Here is a 9,715-nt window from a genome sequence, read left to right on the forward strand (position 1 = left end):
CTTTATACTCTTCTAAGGATTCACTCGATCTATCCTGTCTATACCTTACATATGCTTCCTTCTTTTTCTTAATCAAACCCTCAATTTCTTTAGTCATCCAGCATTCCCTATACCTACCAGCCTTCCCTTTCACGCTGACAGGAATATACTTTCTCTGGATTCTTATTATCTCATTTCTGAAGGCTTCACATTTTCCAGCCGTCCCTTTACATGCGAACATCTGCCTCCAATCAGCTTTCGAAAGTTCTTGCCTAATACCGTCAAAATTGGCCTTTCTCCAATTTAGAACTTCAACTTTTAGGTCTGATCTATCCTTTTCCATCACGATTTTAAAACGAATATAATTATGGTCGCTGGCCCCAAAGTGCTCCCCCACTGACACCTCAGTCACCTGCCCTGCCTTATTTCCCAAGAGTCGGTCAAGTTTTGCAACTTCTCTAGTAGGTACATCAGAAAATTGTCTTGTACGCACTAAAGAAATTCTTCTCCATCTCAACCTTTAACACTATGACAGTCCCAGTCGATGTTTGGAAAGTTAAAATCTCTGACCATAACTACTCTATTACTCTTACAGATAACTGAGATCTCCTTACAAGTTTGTTTCTCAATTTCCCTCTGACTATTAGAACGTCTATAATACAATCCCAATAAGGTGATTATCCCTTTCTTATTTCTCAGTTCCACCCAAATAACTTCCCTGGATGTATTTCCGGGAATATCCTCCCTCAGCACAGCTGTAATGCTATCCCTTATCAAAAATGCCACTCCCCCTCCTCTCTTGCCTCCCTTTCTATCCTTCCTGTAGCATTTGTTTCCTGGAACATTAAGCTGCCAGTCCTGCCCATCCCTGAGCCAGGTTTCTGTAATTGCTATGATATCCTAGTCCCATTTTCCTAACCATGCCCTGAGTTCATCTGCCTTCCCTGTTAGGCCACTTGCATTAACATAAATGCAGTTTAATTTATTAGTCCTTCCTTGTCCCTTCCTACCCTGACTGTTTGATTCACTTCTGTTCTCAACTGTACCAGTCTCAGATTGATCTCTTTTCTCACTATCTCCCTGGGTCCCGCCATACACCAGCTCCTCAGTCGTGCATTCATCTGCTCTATCCTCCTATTCGTGCCCTCACTAGCTCGTAGCACTGGGAGTAATCCAGATATTACTACCCTTGAGGACCTCCTTTTTACATTTCTGCCTAACTCTCTGTAATCTCCCTTCAGAATCTCAACCTTTTCCCTTCCTATATCGTTGGTTCCAATGTGGACAATGACCTCTTGCTGGCCCCTCTCCCCCATGAGAACATTCTGCACCGTCTCTGAGACATCTTGATCCTGGCATCAGGGAAACAACACACCATTCTGCTTTTTCTCTGCTGACCACAGAAACGTCTGTCTGTACCTCTGACTACAGAATCTCCTAATACAATTGATCTCTTGGAAGCCGACGTACCCCTCATTGCATTAGAGCCAGTCTCAATACCAGAAACTTGGCTGTTTGTGCTACGTTCCCCTGAGAATCCATCACCCCCTACATTTTCCAAAACAGCATACCTGTTGGAAATGGGTATATCCACAAAGACCCCTGCTCTAGGTGCCGACCTCTCTTACCCTTCCTGGAGTTAACCCATCTATGTTACTGTATCTGAGACTTTTCCCCTTCCTATAACTGCCATCTATCACGTACTGTTGCTGTTGCAAATTCCTCATCGCTTCTATCTGTCTCTCCAACCGATCCATTCGATCTGATAAGATTCACATCCAACAGCATTTATGGCAGATATAATCCGCAATAACCCTTAAACTCTCTTTAAACTCCCACATCTGACAAGAAGTACATATCACTGCAAAGGCAATTTTTGCTCCTTCACAATCTACAGACCGACAAAATAAAACACTATCCTATTCCTCTACAAAAGACTACCCCAGGTTAAATTAATAGCTATAGCTTATATTTTAAGTTTAATCAAGAGACTTATCTCCAAAAACATATAATCAAGAAAGAACCCATTGTACTCACTAATACAGCCTTTCTCTTGGACAGACTTAAAACAACAATTAACTTATCTGATTCTGTGTTGTGAACTTCGCCCAAACTGGATCCTCCAAGATTAGTTGTGAAATTCACTGTTTGTTAATTTTCCCAGATGCACTCCGATGTCCAGCAATACATTAATTCAAAAACAGAAAAGGCAGTAACTGTGCAGGTTCTCTCTCTCTCTCTCCTGCACTGTCCTCACCATGTGCTTCCTTTGTCTGCTCTTCTCCCTTTTAAAACTGCTGTTGTTTTGACCCATCCGGTTTCATTTCATTGAGACTTAAATAGTAATTGATAATACTGAGTGGCTTGCTAGGCCATTCCAGAGAGCTATTGAAAATCCACATTGCTTTGTAGTCAGGTCTAATCAGACCAGATGAGGTTCGCAGATTTTCTTCCCTGAAGGACATTCGTGAACCAGATAGGTTTTTCTGACAAATGTCAACAGTTTCATGGTCAACATTAGACTCATAACTCCAGATTTTGTTTTAATTGGATTCAAGTTCCAACATTTGCCAAAGTGGGATTCAAACCCAGATCCTAAGAACATTAGCTGAGTTTCTAGATTAATAATCTAGTGATAATGCCACTAAGCCATTGTCTCCCCTAAATGACACATTTGCCCCTCTTCATTTAAAATGTTGGCTCCTTCTCTGCACAAAGTGAAACTGTCAAAGAGTTGACTACCAATGGCTGTAATAGGGAGATGCAATTTACAGAGAGGGTAAATACTGGAGGATGAACAGGCAGTTGATAGCTTGTTTGCCTGTGTGCTCTACATTTCACAGGCTTGTGACCAGAGATATTTGCACTTAAAAGCTGTTTAAGTGGTCTGTGCAGTAAATCCTTCCTCACAAATTATGTCACTTAACACACCCACTCCAAGTGTGCTCACTGCCATTTTTTTCCCCATTGCACAGGTTTGATTTCTAGGACGGTGGAAGGCAACAGCGAGCACCCCTCCTCCAGCTTCAACTTAACCATGTCAGTGAGCCTCAAAGTAACTGCATTCCCTCCTTTGGGTCCATTCTGAGGGCTCCACGGTCTGCACAGCTCTTCAAGTCCCACCCAAGGCATCTAGCTTACACCTGCCTACCTTTTACATCCAGCCCCTGTCTTATGAGGTCACCATGGCTGGTGTGGTCATTGTCTCCCCACGCCACCCTGCCCCCACACCCACCATCACACTCAGATTGTGGATGACACCATTCCACCACCCACCATCCCCATCCATCTGCATTGCAACCTTCCCAGCACTGCACCCCCCTTACAAAGCCTTCAGCCCCTCCTCACAATTATACTGAGACCTTGTTCAGATCCTCCAGGCCCTATTACCAACATCTGAACTGCTGAGCTTCAGTTTCATGGCTACAGTTGCACTTCATACCCACCTTCCTCATTCCCCTTTAGTTTCTGTGACAGACCTGGCACACTGTCCATAGCCAACCCCTCAACTGACATGATTAGAGAGCCCCAGCAAAGATGTGCCCACACTCCTGAATGTGCCTATAAAGCTCCCCAACTATAACAGAGGGGTATCCCTCTGGACACCCCTCCAGACTTGCCACTACAGAGCCAATGGACTGACGGTGGCCCACTCCCTGGATTGTAAAGGTACTGACCTCTGACCAAGACCTCCCCAAGATGTTTGACCATGGCGAGTGCCAATGTCAAAAACTACTCTTGACCCCTTGATTTGGGACCTCCTGACTGACAGGTTCCTCCATGCACTGTAATGAGGATCACTAGCAGTAAGGCAAGTTGTCTAATTGTGTGACTGTGCGACCAGGCATGGCAAGGCAGGACAAGGCAAGACTGGGATTCTGTGAGCAAGCAGATAGATGCTAAGTGAGTGAATGCTAAGAGAGCAAGTGAGCAGCCCTGAGATCCAGCCTAATCCAGTTGGTGAACTGGATACCTGTCTCTATGTACAACATGTCCCTGCTTAGCTTTTCAATGCCAGTTTCTGGTATGCCCTACAATGTAGGTCTCTGCATCTAGAAGACATTGCATACTAGAAATGCTAGATGATCATGATGGGTTTGCTGATTCTGGATGCCAATGTCCATGGAGGAGGAGTGAATTCTGCTGATGCCCATGGATCATGCCCTGAGATGTTGCTGCCCAGTGTCTAATATGGAGATCATTTAGTGCAAGAAGCAAACTGAATCTACAGGTACAAACTGTAGTTTCCTTGTCAAGTATTCCCAACTTTGAGCTTATTTGGCAAGTTAGGCAATTGGAGTCTGAATATTGATGAAGTGAGTTGAGGCATTAACAAGTCAGTTGTCAAGCAAAGTGGCTCATTGCTTAGCACTACTGCTCACAGCTCCAGGGACCCAGGTTCAATGCCATCTTCGGATGACTGTGTGAAGTTTGCACATTCTCTCTGTATCTGTGTGAGTTTCCTCTGGATGCGCCGGTTTCCTCCTACAGTCCAAAAATGTGCAAGTTAGGCAGATTGGCCATGCATAATTACCCATAGTGTTCATGGATGTGTTGGCAAGGTGGTTAGCCATTGGAAATACAGGGTAAGGAGATGGTTCTGGGTGGGATGCTGTTTGTTGAGGACCTATTGGGCCAAATGGCCTGTGTCCACACTATAGGGATTCTGTGATAAGACAATCAATTGTCATCTCACCAATGCTGAATGAGAATCTCGTTATGCCACTTGTGAAAAGCATAGGTGATGGAACAGTGTAATCTCAATATTGACACTTGTCCAATTCTGCCACACATCTCTCCATAGCCCACAAAGCTCAGAACTCTATTAGAATCCCCCCATAATCTACCAAGTCAGATTTCATTCTGGCATCTGGCTTGCACAGTAGTCGCATCAGCTTGAATCATCATAATTGAAACTAATCCTTCTCAAGTACTTGAGATAATTGCTCAGTGCAGTGAATCTCGTTTCACCTGATGACTGAAAGAGAGAGAGCCACAATCCTTTGCTACTTCCTCTAGCTCCTAAACTATCGATGAGACAAATTATAAAATGGCCGTTAGATACAGATTAATGCACTATGCAACAGACCTGAACTTAAATTGACTGTGTCTGCTCCTGCCTCAGATTTGCTGACCAGTTCAAACAGGAAATTAAAGCTTGGATCTTCTGACTATACAGAAATGTAGGAACATAGAAAATAGGAACAGGTGTAGGCTATTTAACCCTTTGAAGTTGTTCTGCCATTCATTATGATCATGCCTGTTCATCCAACTGTTTCTGCTTTCCTCCCATATTCTTTGATCCCTTTAACCCCAAGTTCGATACACAACTCTTTCTTGAAATCTTGAATGTTTTGGCCTTGGCTACTTTTTTGTTGTAGAGAATTCCAAAGGCTCACCACTCTCTTGGTGAAGAAATTTCTCCTCATCTCAATTTTAAATGAATTGTCCAGTATCCTTAGACTGTGACCTCAATTCTGGATTCCTGCCATCAGGAGTATCATTTTTGATCTAATCTGTCTAGTCCAGTTAGAATTTTATAGGTTTTTATGACATCCCCTCCAAATCTTCTGAACTCCAGCAAATATAATTCAACCTCCCCTCACCATCCCAGGAATCAGTCTGGTAAGCCTTCACTGCACTCCCTTTATAGAAATAACAATGCAGCTTGCACAGAGGTCTTCATTTTTATTCAAGGTAATGCCTTTGTTAACAATACTATGGACTATACCACCAACAGAAGACAACTTCAGTTCAGATTCACTGTTGGTAAATTGTTATTGATCTAGTACATTTTACTGCTACGCATTAAAAAGTGCCTGCTACTAATCCTGCGGAGACCAAATAATATTACAATTAGACAGAAAATTAGAATTTGACATTCTTTGTCTTTTAAAACTAAAACATTACTCAAAAAATATGCAAAATGCATGGTTGCTAGGGCAACCATTCAACACAGAAAGAATACACGGTGTAATACATCATATTCAATTCTATCTGACTGGGAAGAGAATGATTAACTGTTGAATAAAACAGGTTGATGGTCAATCTACATGCACATGATTCAGCAACAGTCCCTCAGCTTTCAATCTAATTAAAAATCACACATGCAGGTTAGCAAAATCAGAGGATGAAATGTACCACAAATATGTTTATAATGCATTTGCTTTTTCCATAAGAATATACTTAAAGCAAGTCACCAAAAAGAGAAATTCTCCCTCCAAGAAAAGGAATTAGAAACTAGACAAAAACAAATTGCGAACACTAAGTACAATAACAACAGAAAGTACATTATTATTCACCTCATCTTTCCTCTAAAGCAAGATATCTGAGCCTAACAACACATTTCCCTCTTCAAGTTAGCTTAAAACCATACCAGAAATTGAAGAAGTATTCTGATACTCAAGTTCCCTTCCAGGCCATACACTATCCTAATTTGGAACTATATCGTTGTTCCTTCGTTGTCTGGGTCAAAATCCTGGAATCCTATCCCTAACAGCACTGTTGGTGACTGCAAACCGGGTACACCATTTCAAGAAGGCACCTCATCACCACCTCCTCAAGGACAGTTAGAGATGGATAATAAATGCAGATCGAGTCACCAACACCCACATTCCATGAAAGAATTTTTAAAAATCATACAATTATGCAATGGCCTCATGCCTTGTTGGAACTGTTCTTCTTATAGTATTGTTTGTGAAAACTAATTTTGGATTTCTTGATTAAATTAGGAATCAATTATATTTCAGATTTTAAATACTCAAAACAAATCTTAAAGCTATTCTTTAAGTAATGGCTTAAAATATAATTCATCATTGACATTAACAGTAGAAACATATGGTTTTACATCACATTATGTCAGTTTATTTTTCCTTTTCAGCTAAACTTCTTAAGAAATTCAGTATAGTACTTTAATGCCATTGTATCCTTGGAATAATATTTGTTAAATTTGGTTTTTTAAGTTAAATACATCTTATAGAGTGTCATATAGTTTTAAAAGCAAATCACAATTCCTTAAAAGGGAAGGTATCTTTAAGCACTTTAACAAATAACATCCTCTAAAATTTCACTTGTTATGATCTCAGAATCTAGCATATTATTCAGAAGATGAAATTAAGGGGGAACAATGTGGTTACCTTTTATCCTGTTCAGAAGTGCTGGTCTGTTTCAGTTGCCCACCTTGGCCACCATTCCAAATGAGAAGCTGAAAGTATCTTGTGAATAATTGTAGATCTGCGATGTTTCCTGAACCTCATCAGCACCCCACACCCTACAGCTTTGCAGGCTTTGTAATCCTTTGCTGAAAACAAATCTCTGCCGGCAACACGTGTCTTTCTAATGGCATGCTTCTGTCATCCTACGCTGTTTACTGCAGCTTTTATATCACAAATTACCAGCAAGCTTTAGACATTTTAAAGAATATTTGAAAGGCTTGAACATGAGAGCCTTAGATGGAAATATCCAATGTGGCAGACTTTGTGACTGCATTATGAGGACATCTGAGCCAGGTTCATCTGTTTGGCAGCATGTAACCATGACAATCGATGCATAGCTGAGTTTCTTCCTCAAAGGATGCTGCAAAGTCTGCAACTATATTGGTGCCTTGTGCTGTACAATTAATTTGGCTTTGCTGCTTAGTAATATTAAAGCAGAATAATTTCATTGTGGAGGTAGAAATAAGCAGCATCATTTATCATTATTAAAAGATGAGTTTTGCAAAGTTTATTGAACAATATATTAAAATGGCAAGAATAAAGCAATAGGTTATTCACAGAATATTCAATATTTTCCCACTTCCCAAAATAAAAATGCAAACTTTCATCTATTCAATTTTCCATGTTTCAGGCAGATACTTGTCTCAAATTTCTCATATAGCTATAGAGAGGTATAATGATTTTTTAAAAATTGTTTCCAGTGTCTGCAACCTGGATCAAGTATTGTCTATAGAATCTGACACGTTTCCTGTGTCTAATGAACATAAACAGGTTTCAGTGACACCAAATGTACACCTAATTTCACATCAAGTGAAAAATATTACTTGTTCTTTTCCATAATTGTGAGGGGAAATTGCAGATTACATTGTTCAACCTTACTGGGCCTGCAAGAAAATAACTGTCCAATTTATAGAAAAAGATACATTTTAATGGTCAGGACCAAGAGTCTGTGCTATAGCTAATTAAATAGCCGCAAGGGTATAGGAAGGACTGTTCGCTGCAAGGCTAGTACCAAAGGGTTTCCAGGCAGTTAGTTATATGTCACATTAATTCAAACTTTGCTTGACTGATGTATCTGACATGAATGAATACAAACACGATTTTTTTATTCCCCAGAATTGTTATTCCTTTGTATGCAATAACAACTTGCATTCATATTGTGCCTTATTGTAGTTAAACATCTCAAGATGTGTCATTGTAGTATTATATCAAACACAATTTAATGCTGAATCACGTCAGGAAGTATTAGGATTGATAATAAAAATCTTGGTCAGAGAATTAGGTTTTAAGAAATGTCTCAAAAGATAAAACAGAAGTAGAAAAGGAATCAAGTTTGGAAGGGAATTCAGAGCTTTAGACCAAGTCAGTTGAAGGCAGAGTCATTAAAAGTGGAGTGATTAAATTTAGGAATGTATGTGAGACCAGAATTTGAGGAACGCAGTGGTGTGTGAAGATTATAGTGTTGGAGGATGTTACAGAAATACTGGGAGGACATGGATACATTTAAAAAAAGAATAGGAAATTTTAAATTGCATTATTAGCAATCAGCATATGTCGTAACATTGAGTAGGAACATGACATTGCATATATTAAAAAAGTCATCTGTCCAGCCATAACACAAAATACATCTGCTGAAGAAACAGAGTATTTGGAGGTTATTGTTAATGAAAACATAATGTGTGCATTGAATATTCTGCCCATTAATAAATGATTCCAAGTGAGCTCCCTAGCTGGGGTCCTAGTGTACAGGTCGACAGGTTTTGGATATAAGAGTGAGTGTCTTATAGTTTACTGATGTCTGGAAGAATGGGACAGGTCTCAGCTACAGTAAAAATGCATTTTCTGAACAAACATCAGTATTTTGTAATTATGTGTCTTGACAATGGAAAAGTATTTTGAATAAAAAGGACTCCCACTGAAGACCTTTACCTTGCATTAAGAATAGATGGCTATAAAACCCCGGAATGGAGCATAGATCGATTGACAGAACATAGAACTTTACAACGCATTTCAGCCCTCAATGCTGCGCTGACCTGTGAAACCAATCTGAAGCTCAACTATTCTACATAATTCTATTTTCATCCATATGTTTATCCAGTGACCATTTAAATGCTCTTAAATCTGGCGAGTCTACTACTGTTGCTGGCAGGCCATGCGTTCCATGCTCCTACTACTATCTGAGTAAAGAAACTACCTCTGGAATCTATTTCTATCACCCCTCAATTTAAAGCTATGTCCCCTCGTGCTAGCCATCACCATCTGAGGAAAAAGGCTCTCACTATTTATCCTATCTAACCCTCTGATTATCTTATATGTCTCATCTAAAGACACCTTGGAGTGCAGGTTCATAGCTCCTTGAAAGTAGAGTCGCAGGTAGATAGGATAGTGAAGAAGGTGTTTGATATGCTTTCCTTTATTGTCAGAGCATTGAGTATAGGAGTTGGGAGGTCATGTTGCGGCTGTACAGGATATTGGTTAGGCCACTTTTGGAATATTGTGTGCAATTTTGGTCTCCTTCCTAT

At 40.2% G+C, this 9,715-nt stretch overlaps 1 protein-coding gene across 1 annotated transcript in view; it reads right to left on the minus strand.

Annotated features, from left to right (window-relative positions):
* Nucleotides 1-7,479, minus strand: part of vwa5b1 (von Willebrand factor A domain containing 5B1) — a 210,734-nt gene extending 203,255 nt beyond the window's left edge. Inside the window, exon 1 of the mRNA XM_043675431.1 lies at nucleotides 7,116-7,479. The gene's annotated coding sequence lies outside the window, so the exon portion shown is untranslated. The remainder of the gene's footprint in view (nucleotides 1-7,115) is intronic.
* Nucleotides 7,480-9,715: the final 2,236 nt, after the last annotated feature.

The sequence above is a fragment of the Chiloscyllium plagiosum genome, chromosome 34 (assembly GCF_004010195.1).
Source record: "Chiloscyllium plagiosum isolate BGI_BamShark_2017 chromosome 34, ASM401019v2, whole genome shotgun sequence".
Classification (NCBI taxonomy): Eukaryota; Metazoa; Chordata; class Chondrichthyes; order Orectolobiformes; family Hemiscylliidae; genus Chiloscyllium; species Chiloscyllium plagiosum.